Genomic DNA, 14,920 nt, shown 5'->3' with positions numbered 1-14,920 from the left:
TTCAAAGATAGATCAAGGGCATGCCTTGGAGGAAAACTTTCCTCAGGCTCAGCCTGGAATGAGTCTAAGTTTGACACCATGTTTGGAAAGTTCTGTTCGAGAGCGAAGGTCTCCTCTTCAAAACAGAAAATGTGGTTAAGTTTGATTTGTAAATATGGCAAAATAAGTCCATATCTGTTGTTATGTATAACCATATAAGTTGTGATTATTTTATTATAATTACTTCTTCATTAATGAGGGACATGTGTAATATATAGCTCCACCTAGTGGACTATTGCTCCACCTAATGACTAGGTCACCTGACAAGTTCCAGTCGAGCCATCGTGTAAATGTGTGCTTGTGATGTCATAGAGAATATATCACACCTACCCAGGGGATAACTGATCTAAAAATGTTATCACCACACACACAGTGTAACATTTTCTTTCTCCAACACTTTTAATCACTACCTCATGGAAACACTTACCCAAGAGAAATAGACAGTACCAACAACTTCCAAATTGGAGCGTGGATTCACTTTGATCACAGTAGCCTTGACATTCGGAGTTACAAAGGTTTACTGTCCTCGGGAAAGTCCACCTTCATCAGTACATTATGTAGATCGGACTCCAGGCTGTAAAGTAAACAGACAGTTAGCACTGGACCTGATAATAAAAACAGGAATTCACTCAGTAGGGTGGATTTTAACTTTGTGCTTTAGTGTAAAACTGGAAATAAAATTCGACAGAGAAAAACCAGGTTGCCGATTCGCTCTCACTGGTTTTACACTATCACACAAAGTCAAACTCTGTCCCACAGACCTTGCACCACTGCTGTGACGTGTCACGCTGATGGAGGGTGTGGCAAGTCACAGCTGCAATAATCACACCATGTGGCTTTTCCTGGGATTGAAAAGAAAGATGTGAAAAGACCATCAGGGCTGTCCAATAGACTCTGGAAAGCCAAGTACCACTCTCCCTGAAGCAGAGCATATTACTGCCCTGCAGCAACTCATCAAGGCTTCTTCTCCCAAACCCACAGCCTCTACCATCTTGAGGGACAAAGCCCGCACCTCCAATTTCTACTTCATGGCTTGTAGAACCAGCCATGGTTTGAGAATATATCCAGGCTTGGAAATATATTGGTGTTCCTTCATCATCGGTGAGACAAAATCCTGGAACTCCCTCCCAACAGCGCTGTGGAAGTACCTTCACCACACAGACTGCAGTGGTTCAAGAGGGCAGCTCACCATCCCCTTCCCAAGGGCAATTGGGGATGCACAATAAACACAGGCCTTTACAACAATGCCCACATCCCAATAATGTATAAAGAAAAGATAGTGGAGCAAGTTTTCCTCGGTTCATTGATGGTTTTGTATACAATGGTTTAAATATATCTTCCCCAGAATGTAGGAGTCAGCTGCGGTTCAGTGGTAGCACTCTCGCCTCTTGCCCGAGTCTCATGGATGATGATTAATTTAATGTTCAGTGTGGCTAGATTTGTGATTGTGCAACAAAGGATTGTGCAACAAAGGAATGCTCTGTTTTATAAGGGGAGAAGAATAAACCTAAGAGGAGCTTAAATATAGACTAAAAGATCATTATAAGGTTCTGAGGATGTTTATTGGAAAAGGAATTTAAGGATGGCATTTTTTGCTCAGTTTGTACAGTACAATAGATTAATATATTTCATATTAACCTAGTGTACTGTACAAACTGAGACAAAGTAAACTTTAGTTTTTGATACTACTATGTGGTAAAGGAATGACTATGCAGAGTGGCAGAATGGTGGTGAGCTTGTTTATGTATTAGTGATGAGTTTTTTCTGTTGCCGGAAGTGGTGAAGGGTGATTGTATGGTACAATGGAATGATCACGATGTTGTAAATGTTTTTAATATAGAATGAATCCAATTGAGAAAAACCTCTCTCGCCTCTGAGTCAGAATGTTGTCAGTTCAAGCCCCAATCCAGTGGCTTGGGCACAAAATCTTGGATGACATTCCAGTGCAATAGTGAGGAAGTACTGCTCTGTTGAGGTGCCATCAGGTGGATGAGTCATTAAACCGAGGCCCCGTATGTCCTCTCAGGTGGTCGAAAATTCCCATGGCACTATTTGAACAAAAGCACTGGAGTTCGACCTGGTGCTCTGGCCGATATTTATCCCACAACCAACATCATTAAAACAGATTATCTGGTCATTATCTAATCGCTCTTTGTAGGAGCTTGCTATGCCAAAATAGGCATCCGTGTTTCCTACCTTACATCAGTGATGACAATTAAAAGTACTTCATTGTCTGTTAAAGGGTTTGGGATGTCCGTGGGTTGTGAAAGGTGCTATTATAAATACCAGTCTTTCTTTCTGTCTCACCACCATTGGCAGTCCCTTGAAATTGAGGAAGACTTGCTTCCACTCTAAAAGTGAGTTCTCAGGTGACTGTACAGTCCAATAGGGAATTACAGTCTCTGTCACAGGTGGGACAGACAGTGGTTGAAGGAAAGGGTGGGTGGGGAGTCTGGTTTGCCGCATGCTCCTTCCGCTGCCTGCACTTGTTTTCTGCATGCTTTCTGTATGGACTCCTGCTGTTTTTCATGTTCCATCTCTTGATACTTTTCATCTACTTCTCCAGCAGGATAGGATAGTATCAGCATTATCTCAGTTTGAGACAAGCACAGAAGTGCTGCTGCAGGCTGTGAGAGACGGAGGGTGGTGCTGTACTCCCTCCTCTGCAGGAAAATCTGAAAAAACAGCTCGAAGCTACAGATGGCAGCAAATTGGTGAGGAACTGAAGGTGTCTGTACGTTTCAGCACACATGGAGACAGGGCCAAAAGAGGGTCACGAAGAAGGAACAATGTAGGGCACTGGCTGGCAATGTTTCTCAGCAAGGACAGGGTGATTGTTGTGGGCACCTCAGTACACTTTGTCCCTCACAGTCTGTATTGTTTTGTGTGGGTCCTGAAACCCACCTGTCTTCACCTTTCGACATCTTCTTTGAACAGTACTCATTCCGATAGCACAAGAATGCCCACCGATAAAAGCTTCAAGCTTGTCCACCTCCTCATCTGCAGGATACACCTCACTTCCTCACCAGCCCCTACCCCTTCTGACAATGGACTTTGTAACTATCACTTCTCAGAATGTAACAGCCCCGTTTAATTTTGTAGAGGAGAAAGGGGCCCACAATAGAAAGCAGCATCTGGCAATGGGAGGAGGGGAAGCAGCGTTAATGAACCGCAACCTCCAAGGACACTGAATCCTGGAGCTTGTGGCAGATGGAGAAGCAGGAGGGCATGTCCCTTAAATGGGTTTTATCCCAAGGCTCTTTCTAGAACATTGTCCAGTAACATCCTATCAGAAGCATAGCTGCTCTCAGCTACTAGAACCAGCTCAACAAATCTGATTGAACATTGGGACAAACTGAAGTGCACGTCCTCTTCCTTTGGCTGCAGAAGGTCTGCTGGCAGTCAGCACCGACTCTCCTTGTTGTTTCGGGGAGGTGGAGAGGGTGGTGGGAGGGATGTGACATTTCTGTATCACAACTTTCTTCATTTCTCCAGGGCACTTCTCCACATATTTGATGATCCTCTCCTTCTGGCTGGCCATACTCCCCAAACTGCTTTGCCTCCGCCTGATGATGCAATGCATCCACTGGGAGAAGGTGTGACGCCTCGGCACCTGATGTTGATCATGGAGTTGAATTCGAAGAAAGTGGCAGAATACACTGTTCAGAGCCCATTTGTGGTGGGAATATAAATTAGAATCAAGAGGTTTGAGCTAAGCAACACATTTTCGATGCATTTTCATGGGTTGCATTTTTGTGCGATATTGATTGAAATTAATTTAATTTGAATGAAGCGGTTTTGAGTTGAGGAGTTAAATGTATCCATTTGTGGGGAAACTCAAACTGGATGACCAATATCTGCAGAACAAATTATAGAAGCACAGAGAAACAGAAAAACCAGCAATGAATCTGCTGAATTCTAGTGTCAGAGATTTCTAAAATGTGTCCTTTCCAAACCATCATCTTTTCAACACTTTTCCCAACTTCACTCTGTTGATATTTACCCGACTGAAATGCTGGCATTACATTCCTCCAGGATTCCACTCACAATTAGCACTGCATAACGAGCATCATTTGGTTTAACTTGCTCTTGATTTGCGAGTTGAGTCAGTTTGTCTTTCTGTTTTATGCAATCAGACCATGGTGTTTCTGAATGAAAAGACAGTGAAAGAGATTAGGGACCTTTAGCAGATGTATTGAAACAAGTATAAATATTCTGAGTGTGTTTGAAGGAATGATTTAAAGGACAATACTTGCACCAACAGCATCTCTGGGGGAAATTTTAACCCCCAAGTGCGGGAGTGGGGTGCGGTGCGGGGCAGGGTGGCGGGGGGCGGGGGGGAGTTGAAATTTACATGAAGAGAAATTAAAAGTAGTCCAATCTGATGAACCCTTTGTTAACAGGATGTCCTAAAATACTTTGAATGCTCATGATTTTATTTTTTGTGCAGTTACTGTTATGGAAGCAAATGTGGCAGCCAACAATGTCGAGCTTCAGTTTGTCGGATCTGCGTGTTCACCTGAGCAAAATGACTTCTGCACTGAGCACAAATATAAAGTATCCAAAAAGAGAGAGCCCGAAACATGCCAGAGTCCTTTAACGAAAATCTCACCATATGAGAGAATGACCAAATTTCTGCCTCTACTGGAGTTGGCCACACTCCTTCATCAGATCGAAAATAACAATGCTGCTGCCATTGTACCATTGCCTTGTATTTAGCTTTATTCTTCCACACAGAATGGTAAAATGGGATCCTAGTGTTATCTTTCACTATTATTCCACCCAAGCAGAGAGACTCTAAATTTTAATATCTTCAGTCTTGTAACTTGATCCAAGTCTTATTTTCTAGATGCCCTAATATTTACTTTTTGATTATTCTAATCATTGCAACTATTATTTATTTTGATAACTTGCTGTGGTCTGAGCCTAGTGAAAGGCACATTGGGAGAAATAGAAACAATACAAGTCTGGGAGAATGAGAGCGTCGGGCTCAGACAGTAAATCACTTGTGGTACTGACAGAAGACAGGAACATTAGGCCTTGAGCTCTGGTCCTGCCATGTGGCGAAAGCCAGGACTAAGATTCTGTATCTGTTGCTTTTAGGGTCAATACGTCAATTAAACTGCTTCACAACAAAACTAATTACATGTACAGTTTTGGTCTCCTAACTTGAGGAAGGACATTCTTGCTATTGAGGGAGTGCAGCGAAGGTTCACCAGACTGATTCCCGGGATGGCGGGACTGACATATCAAGAAAGACTGGAACAACTGGGCTTGTATTCACTGGAGTTCAGAAGAATGAGAGGAGATCTCATAGAAATGTTTAAAATTCTGACAGGTTTAGACAGGTTAGATGCAGGAAGAATGTTCCTAATGTTGGGGAAGTCCAGAACCAGGGGTCACAGTCTAAGGATAAGGGGTAAGCCATTTAGGACCGAGATGAGGAGAAATTTCTTCACCCAGAGTGGTGAACCTGTGGAATTCTCTACCACAGAAAGTTGTTGAGGCCAATTCATTAAATATATTCAAAAAGGAGTTATATGTAGTCCTTACTACTAGGGGGATCAAGGGATGTGGCGAGAAAGCAGGAATGAGGTACTGAAGTTGCATGTTCAGCCATGAACTCATTGAATGGCGGTGCAGGCTCGAAGGGCCGAATGGCCTACTCCTGCACCTATTTTCTATGTTTCTATGTTTCTATGTTTATAAAGATTAAATATTAGTCTGGTTAGAATAGACATGCTCAGCTCTAACTGGATTGGAACCAATATTCCTTTAACACTGTGAGTAGTTTTTCCTGAGGAACATAATCTCAAGGTTAAAGGAACACACAGTTCAGAATCTGTGTTTAGAACCTTCGATTTCTTTCAGTAAACAGGCCAGTAATTGAATTGTTCAGTGATATTTAATTATTATTGTTTTCATAATTTAGATTTTGCTTTCAGTGGTTTTTGCGGATTAAATAACATAGCCCAGGCTTTCCATGAGCTCCTCCGATTGACTGGGGGACATCTCCAAGGGGCGGCACTCTGCCCTCCATGAAGCTGTTCCCCTGACCCCAGCCAACTGTCTGACCTCAGGGTCATTAGCATACTGGAGGCAGGGTCACCGGTCTCCACCGAGGAGTGCTGTCAAAAGGAGACCATAGTTTTGATATGGCAGTCTTCTGGGAATCTGCACAGCATTAGGATACAGGCAGCCTCTGTGCTGCTTATTAAATGATTGATTTTTGACCCCTTCCTCCAGCCATGAACTTTGAATGCCTGGGCCGAAGTGGCAGTCCTTGTATCCGGTGTTCAAACAGCTTAAATGGCAGGAAACATGGTGGAAGCCACAATTTTCTCATTTGTATAGTTTTTCTATATTGCCATCCATGCCATCAATATATGGGCAGGAATATTCTGGGCTGATCGGACCAACCCCCCTGGGAAATGGTGAGGTGGGTGTTGGGGGGAAGGTGCACAGAGGTGGGGACAGGGAACAGCACATCGCTGCACACATTTTGTCCACACCTGCCGTGGTTCTACCAAAACATTGGCAGGGGAGAGGCTCAGAAAGTCTGGGCCTATATGTTGGTTTTATTCTTCACCCATTAGAAATCTTAAGCTTTTTAAAATGTGAGAGAGATTCACAGTGTGTAATTTATTCTACTTACCACATGCTCCTTCAGATCCAGTAAATTCTAAATAAGAAGCATTTTCGATGTGAACAGGACTGAAGTGTGATCCATTTATGTAAATAATATCACTCAGCAACGGGGAATTATTACTTGAAGTGCTTTTGGTAAGAATGAAATTTTGACAACATTTCCTTTTAGTGGACATGGCAGTTGAATACGACTTAACAACATCACCACGAGTTATGAACAGTTTGCCAACGTGTCCTTTCCAAGTGATGCAGACATTTGACGAACCATCGGGTGTAGTTGTTGCAATATCTTCCAGACAGATTGGTGGGCCATTCCCAATGAGACGAGCTTTTATTCGTAAGCCTGCTTGGTTTATGGACACATTCAATGAACAGGGGCCGGGGCCAGGCTCAATATGGTGATGAGATTTATTAATGCTGTGGTGTAGGTACCCACAAAATGTAAATTCAGCTCCAAAAACCACTGCAAATATAATCACACGATAACCATTAATCAACCTCGGGGAAACATGTTGAGGATTTCCTCGGCAGTTCTCCCAATCAATCACTGTGACTTTGGCCAAAGATGAACAGAAATCCCAGATAAATTGCTTGACCAGGATTTCACCGTAATTATGGCAACCAATCAAGAGATGCCTGGCGACAGCAAAAACCATAATACTTTGTTGTGTTTCAGCCATTTATGGTATTTCAGTTGCAGGGAAAATCTATTTTGTGAACAATTTAACCTGCAAATGCCACTCTAAATTAAAATAAGATTATATATAATAGATATTATAGAGCTGCACTCTCTCAGGTGCCGACTTTCAGAGAGACATTCAGCCTTGTTCTCGCCTGCCCTCTCAGGTGGACGCAAAACCATAAATAGCATTATTTGAAGATGAGCAAGGGAGTTCTCCCCACTGTCCTGGATAACATTTATCCCTCAAACAACCTCACTAAAACCAGGTTATCTGGTCATTTCTGTTGTCCGTAAAGTGCTTTTGGACGTCCTTAGGACGTAAAAGGCACCATATAAACTGAAGTTTGTTCTTTCCTTTACGTTCAGTAACAATGAATAGGTTTCAGGCACCAAGGGGAATCTTATGAAACTGTTCTCTTGGTGTGGAACATGTGCACCCTCAATTTTCTGTCTGTCAGAAGTGTGTACGCAAATTCCTAACCTGATCCCAGTGGGTGCAGCACCAAATCCTCTAAAGCCACATCCAACACAGAATTACAATGACTTTATGGCATTCTGGATATAAAAGGTGATAGAAATACTACATACTGTGAAAAATATAAATATCGAGTTGAATTAAAATCCCAATTATTTACAGATTGTGCACATAATGACCAATTCACCAATCCCAGCTGAAATGGCACCAGGGTCAATATGCTCCCACAGGTCTTTGCACCATTAAAGTGCCCAGCTGACATTAGCGCATTCTGCGAGGTCACCTCCCTCTTCAATGTAATTACAACACGTTCCCTGTGGATTTTGGAATGTGCCTGTGGAGGAGCTGACTGGAGGTCAGGTTTCAGCATTCATCACAACTCTGTCACAGCAACTCTTGTGAACAGTCATCTATTGAGATCAAGCTCTTCAGACAATTTGAGATTTGTGTAATTCTACCTTTAAATCTGGATTTGAGGGGAATAGTGGTGTGAACTGTCAATAAATTTGAGGTTTAGGGACCAGGAGCCAATGCAGGTCAGTGGGACCAGGGGTGTTGGGGAAAAGCAGGATTGATCCTGGATGGGATACCAGTAGCAGGGTTTTGGATGTTGAAGTCTGTAAAGGGTGCAGAATGGGAGGCAGACCAGGAACGCTTTCTAGTAATCGAGTCTGGAGGTGACAAAGACATGGCTGAGAGTTTCTGCAGCAGATGACCTGAGGTAGAAGCAGAGGTGGGCGATGTTACAGAGGTAGAAGTCGGCAGTCTTTGTGATGGAGAGGATATGGGTTCAGAATCTCAGCTTGGAGTCTAACAGAACGGCAAAGTTCTGAACAATCTGCTTCAGCCTCAGACAGAGGGCAATGAGGGAATGGAGCCAGTGACGAGGGTAAGAGGCTTGTGGCAGGGGCCGAAATCAGGGTCTTTGATCTTCCCAACATTTAAATGGAGAGAGTTGCTGCTCATCCGAGACAGGATGTTGAACAAGCGATCTGGCAAAGCAAAGGCAGAGGAGGGATCGGAGGACAAAGCAGCATTGTTACTTTAATATGTTACTTTGATGAACTGAGCCCAGCGTTAAACACACTGCTGGTTGTCTCTGCACTCAACAGGAGACCAATATTGTGTGGAGTATGCTCTCTACTTAAAGGTTGCCTGCAGAGTGAAAGGCTGTCTGCACATCATAAAGGGGACGTGCTTTGTTACAGACGTACCTCATTGTGACTGGAGCTGGAGTAATGTCTCAGTAGAGTTGCCCCCAGGCCATCTGTCCAGTGCTGGAAGAAGTTTAATGACCTCCCACGAGTGGGAAAAGTCAGTGAATGCATCTTCAAATGCCATATCCCACCAACTGCACCACTAGCCTCACACACTGCTCAATGCACCACCTCCCTCTCACTCACCTACAAACAATCTCTAGCAATCACGACTCATCCCTCACAATCATAGCTTCACCTCACCCTCACACAGTTTCTACTGCTGCAAGTCTCACACCCACATCTCACACCTTGCACACAATGCCAACTATTCAACCATGATAGGCCCATCACCCAAACACATTGCACCACACTCATGGACACACTTCCCTTTCCCCTGCAGACCAAGGTGGCTCACAACCGGCGGAAGCTTGAACAAACTGGCATGGCTGCAGAATCTGACTCAGCTGGAAGAAACTCTGCTGGAGTTAGTTGGAGGGGCCGTCACTGAGGCTGAGGTGATCGGCGAGGCTAAAAACATTGATGATGATGGTCTGCTCATACCTGATCCTTCTTCTCACATCACACTTCTCCATCATCCCACAATCTCTTCTCAATTACAAGCTACTGATGGTGTACGCATCCACATCTTTCTTTCCACCCCACCCCTCACCACAATCCGACCCTTGTGCCTTTCTCCTTTCAGATACCCAAGACCTGCCAGCAGCCCAGCCTGAGCAGCAAGAAGTAGAGATAGCGAAGAGACATCACTCAATCTGACACTCCCAGGCACCAGCTCAGAAAATAGCACTACATGAACTAGAGGATAGTATTGAGGTGGGATCTGCACATGGTGAGTCACCGGGCATGAGTGGGCTGCAGCCAGGCCACGGGGCAAGGATAGCGCAGGTGTCTGCTCTGCAGAGGTCAAGGGCACAGCTGAGTTATGCTGCACAGGATTCAGATGAGGATTTCAATTTGGTGGATTTCACAAGAAGGGTGATGGGCATGCACACAGAAATGCTTGGTGCAATGGCAGGCATACCAGAGAGTGTCTTGTCACTGTTAAGGAGCATGGAGGAGTCCAGCTCCAACATTACATGGTGTTTTGAGTGGCGCTTGGAGCCATTGATTTCCAAGATGGAAGTGATGGGCAACTCCATTAGACCAACTATGATGCTGGTTGTGATGAGTGACATTGCAGCACAAGCAGAAGCGACCCAAGGTCTCAGGACTGCTGTGAAAGCTCAGACTTCTGCCAGGCCGGCTCAGCTTGCTGCCATTGTGGCTGGGTTTACGAGTGTGGAAAGGGGCTTACAGCAGTCCAGTACTCTGTCCTCCAACAGATGGTGAGGAATGCTGAGGGGCTACACCGGGGGAGTGGCAGTGGCTCTGTGGAGCAAAAACCTGCTGTCCTCACTCAGGATGACAGCATTCATACTTCCATCACTGCCACTCCATTGCAGTTGCCTGTCAGCCAGCCAGCCCAGACTGCTGCCACCCAGGCCGAGGACAGCTCCTCTTGAGCGGTCAAGGCAGTAGAACCGTTGTTTGAGCACCCCGATGGTCTGCTTGATGAGTTTTCCCATGGCAGCATGGCTCTCATTGCTGGCCACGAGTTGTGGAGTTGCAAAGTGCAGTTATCTGCCAGGTGAAGAAAGGATCGCCCTTGTCTCCAAGGAGCCATGCTCAGGTTCAATGAGGTGGCTGGAAGATTTCTGGCAAAGCGGACTGACGCAGGATAAAGGCATCATGACTGCTGCCAGGATACTGGGCATTCACCATCATGTGCTGGGTGTGGGCCACAACAACTACACATTAAGAGAGTGGTAGCCTTTGCGGTGATACAAATTCTTAAATAGGGTCATTGTTCATCCTGCGATACACAACTCACGATGTATCCCATTGGATCGCCAGCCCGGGACAACCATTGAAAGTGAAATGCGATTTAAAGATGGAAAACAAAGGAAGTGCTGAAAAACCAATTACCTTTTCCAGTGTGAAACCAGAAGAAATATAAAAGAAGACATCGACAGGCCATCAGTCTGTGAAAGGAACTTGCTTTGGGAGGCATCTTCCACTGTATTCCTCCTCTGGAAAATCAACATTTTGAATATGAGAGCACCGAGTCAATACTGCTTAAATATTGGTTATATCTGAAATGTGTAGAATTAAAATTTATTTAAATGATTAAATCTCATTGGAGCACCAACATTCAGTGACACAAAATGGCAGGATGTAGTTCACACTGGTGGCCATCGAGATCAGTGAATTGCTTGGGGAATGATTTAGATTTTGGTGGAGAGAAAAGGTCAGATGGAGAGTTTTCCTCAGGCTGCTCGGACACAGCTGTGAGTGGCCACGTCAAACAGCACTGATAGAAGCTGGGGCAGCTCATCGGTCCTCTTTCCACAGCTGATTCATAACCTGAGGACACCAGAGACTGGAAATAAAAACGCAGGCAGTGTGACCATCAAATTAAACAGAAATAAATACATTCGCAATTAATAAATGTGATTTGCTTGTTACAACCATTAATCTATCAGGAGTAAACAGGGAATCCAAAGTTTCTTGGGTTATACTTTGCATCAGGCTTTAGATTCACCTATTTAGATTCAATAGATGAATTGGTGTTAATGTGGAGCAGCTTGTGGTCCATGACCATAAGAACATAAGAAATAGGAGCAGGAATAGGCCATTCGGTTTCTTGAGCCTGCTCTGCCATTCAATAAGAGCATGGCTGATCTTCCAACTTAACTCCACTTTCCTGCACTATCCCCATATCCCTTGATTCCCGTAATATCCAAAAATCTATCAATCTCCGTCTTGAATATACTCAACAACTGAGCTTCCACAGCCATCTGGAGTAGAGAATTCCAAAGATTCACACCCACTGAGTGAAGAAATTTATCCTCATCTCAGTCCTAAATAGCTGACCCCTTTCAGTGAGACTGTGAGCCCTGGTTCTAGACTCCACAGCCAAGGGAAACATCCTCCCTGCATCTACCCTGTCAAGCACTGTAAGAATTTTGTATGTTTCAGTGAGATTACCTCTCATTCTTCAAAATTCTACAGAATATAGGCCTAATCTACTCAAACACTTCTCACAGGACAAACACCATTCCAGGAATCAGTCTGGTGAACCTTTGTTGCACTCCCTCTATGGTAAGTATATCCTTCCTTAGATAAGGAGACCAAAACTGTACACAGTACTCCAGGTGCAGTAAAATGTCTTTACTCTTCTCCTCAAATCCTTTTATAATAATGGCCACTATACCATTTCCTTTCTTAATTGTTTGCTGTACCTGCATGTTAACTTTTAGTAATTCATGTCCAAGGACACCCAAGTCCTTCTGAACAACATTTCCCAATCTCTCACCATTTAAAAAATACTCTGCTTTTCAATTTTCCTACCAATGTGGATAACTTCACATTTCTCTATATTGGGGGGGAAATTGCGGTCGGAGGCATCCTTCGTATGAACGCAAAAAAAATCGATGAAAGTACCTGGTGGTCCTGGAGGAACATAGGATTCCGGTCGGAGGCCTCAATTCACTGCACCGCACATGGGCCGATGTCTTTGACGTACTTACGTACAATCTGGAGTCACGTGGTCCTGGACCACCAATCACGATGCAGTGTTCTCGGCGATAAAAATGGGAACTCCGTGTGTATGAGTTCCCATTACTATCAATAAAAATAACCCCATAGAACACCAAAACACAGCACAATATATAAATAAAACACCTCACATATTTAAATTAATTGAAATTAAATATAATTAAATGTTTTAGAAAAAATATTTTTTTTTTGAATTTTTTTTCATGTGTTTTAATAGGGTTAAAAATAAACTTACCTTAATGGACAGGGTTTTTAATATAAAAATGAGTGTTTAAATAACATTTTTATGATTTAAAACTCTTACGCTGGTAAAAGTAAGCTATGCGCCTGCTTTTACCAGGTGTAAAACTTTTTGAAGGACATTCTCTGGGCATGATTTGGGCAAATAGCCCAATCTCTCCCGCAGCGAATGTCTCTTCTCCGGGGAGTCGGAAGATCTGTCTCGGGAAAATTTGACAGATGGGAAAAGCCAGTTTTCAGTGCATGTGCATCGCGCCCCGAAAACCGGCTTTTGCAAGGCCTCGCTGGGTTCGTGCGCACTCCGTAAGCCCCAGCGAGGCCGGAGTTTTAGGCTCATTATATTCCATTTGCAATGTTCTTGCCCACTCACTTAGTCTGTCTATATCCCATTGAACTTTCTTTGCATCCTCCTCACAACTTACATTCCCACCTAGCTTTGTATCATCAGCAAACTTGAATATATTACATATGGTCCTCTCATCCAAATCATTGATATAGATTGTGAATAGTTGAGGCCCATGCACTGATCCAAGTACCCCACTAGTTACAGTCTGCCAATCTGAAAAAGCCACGTTTATTTCTACTCTCTGTATTCTGTCCCATAACGAATCCTCAATCATTGCTAATATATTACCCTCAATCCCATGAGCCCTAGTTTTGTTCAATAATCTCTTGTGTAGCACCTTATCAAATCCCCTCTGAAAATCCACATCCACTGGTTCCCCCTTATCTATTCTGCTAGTTCCAACCTCAAAAAACTCTAACAGATTTGTTAAACATGATTTCCCTTTCACAAATCAGCGAGATGCTCCTGAGTCGTGGTGGATCGTAAGAAATGTTTTATCCTTTTGAGAAGAGAGATGAAACATTCTCCACTACAATTAGTGACCATTAATGACAAATACAGCTGTAATGCAGTTTCTACATTTGGGAAACATTCCATCACATTGGATTCAATGATTACATGGTACATCCAAATAGACCTACTCTCATCCTCTTTTCCTTCTATTTTTGGGAAAGTTGAAAATTCAACAAATTGGAGAAATTCTTTACTAAAATCTACTGGGAGATCATCTGGATATTTCTGACATAAGCATCTGATACCTTCACTGACTTGAAAGCTTGACATATTATGTGAACAATTTGTCAGGACACTAAAGGTCTCTCCCCCAAAAGACAAATACATAATTCCAATATAATCTTTCAGACTTAATTTGGAATATTCCTGTTTTACCCCTAATAGTTTCGAGTTGGATATCTAGAGGTATCTATGAGGGATATCTAGGGGTATCTATGAGGATACATATACTCTACTAAATACTTTTGACATTTGATTTTGACATCTACATTTCCACTTTCAAAAGATAAATGAAAATTCTTCATCCTTTCGTAAGTATTCACAATTATCAAAACATGATTATTTATGCGTTTATCCTATGAACAGTGCACATAATTCTCAGAATGAATTTTTTTTGGATATTTATACATGTTTCAAGATTGTCACAGAATTTTATACATACTTTGAGCCATAAGGACATAATACTTTGCACCACTGAAGATATAATTATGCAGTTATACATGATACTGCTTAATGATCCTTGTGACAAAGATTTAGGGTTAATGATATAAGAATTAAAGTCAAGGGCCGAAAAAATTTGAGGGCCTAAAGCTACAGCCTTATTAGCCTATGGGCCCTGAGTTCATGCAACACTTCCCTGCTTTTTACTGCTTCCCCAAAACACCACCTTGTGTAAGCTGGTGTCAGGAATAGTAACATGATTATTATGGTAAGTTAGTTTTGCTTCTTACACCTTTTATTAAAACGCAATCACAGTGATGTGGCACTTTACATATTTGTGCATTTACAACACACAATTAAAGCAGGTGCTAGCTGCTGCAATGGAGGAAGGGAGCTAGTAAGATTAGGAGTTGGGTAAAGGTTCAGGGTTTAGTCTTAGAAATTTGGGCCGCTTGCAAACGACTTTTCACAGCACCACTAACAACTCCCACATATTCAGC

At 43.1% G+C, this 14,920-nt stretch overlaps 1 long non-coding RNA gene across 4 annotated transcripts in view; it reads right to left on the bottom strand.

The window, feature by feature from the left end:
* Positions 1–560: 560 nt before the first annotated feature.
* The window catches only part of LOC139278053 (uncharacterized), a 51,998-nt gene continuing 37,638 nt past the window's right edge, over positions 561–14,920 (bottom strand). For 3 of the 4 annotated variants that reach the window (XR_011596208.1, XR_011596205.1, XR_011596207.1), the window contains exons 2-3: positions 4,043–4,187; positions 561–613 (exon numbers count right to left, since the gene is read on the bottom strand). This is a non-coding gene — a long non-coding RNA (uncharacterized lncRNA). Of the gene's footprint in view, positions 614–4,042; positions 4,188–11,029; positions 11,120–14,920 lie in introns of those variants that run through there. The other variant, XR_011596206.1, reaches the window with a different exon arrangement.

The sequence above is a fragment of the Pristiophorus japonicus genome, chromosome 13, assembly GCF_044704955.1.
Source record: "Pristiophorus japonicus isolate sPriJap1 chromosome 13, sPriJap1.hap1, whole genome shotgun sequence".
Lineage (NCBI taxonomy): Eukaryota > Metazoa > Chordata > Chondrichthyes > Pristiophoridae > Pristiophorus > Pristiophorus japonicus.
Note: the sequence above shows the minus strand (reverse complement) of the source record. Positions and strands in the feature narration are given on the sequence as shown.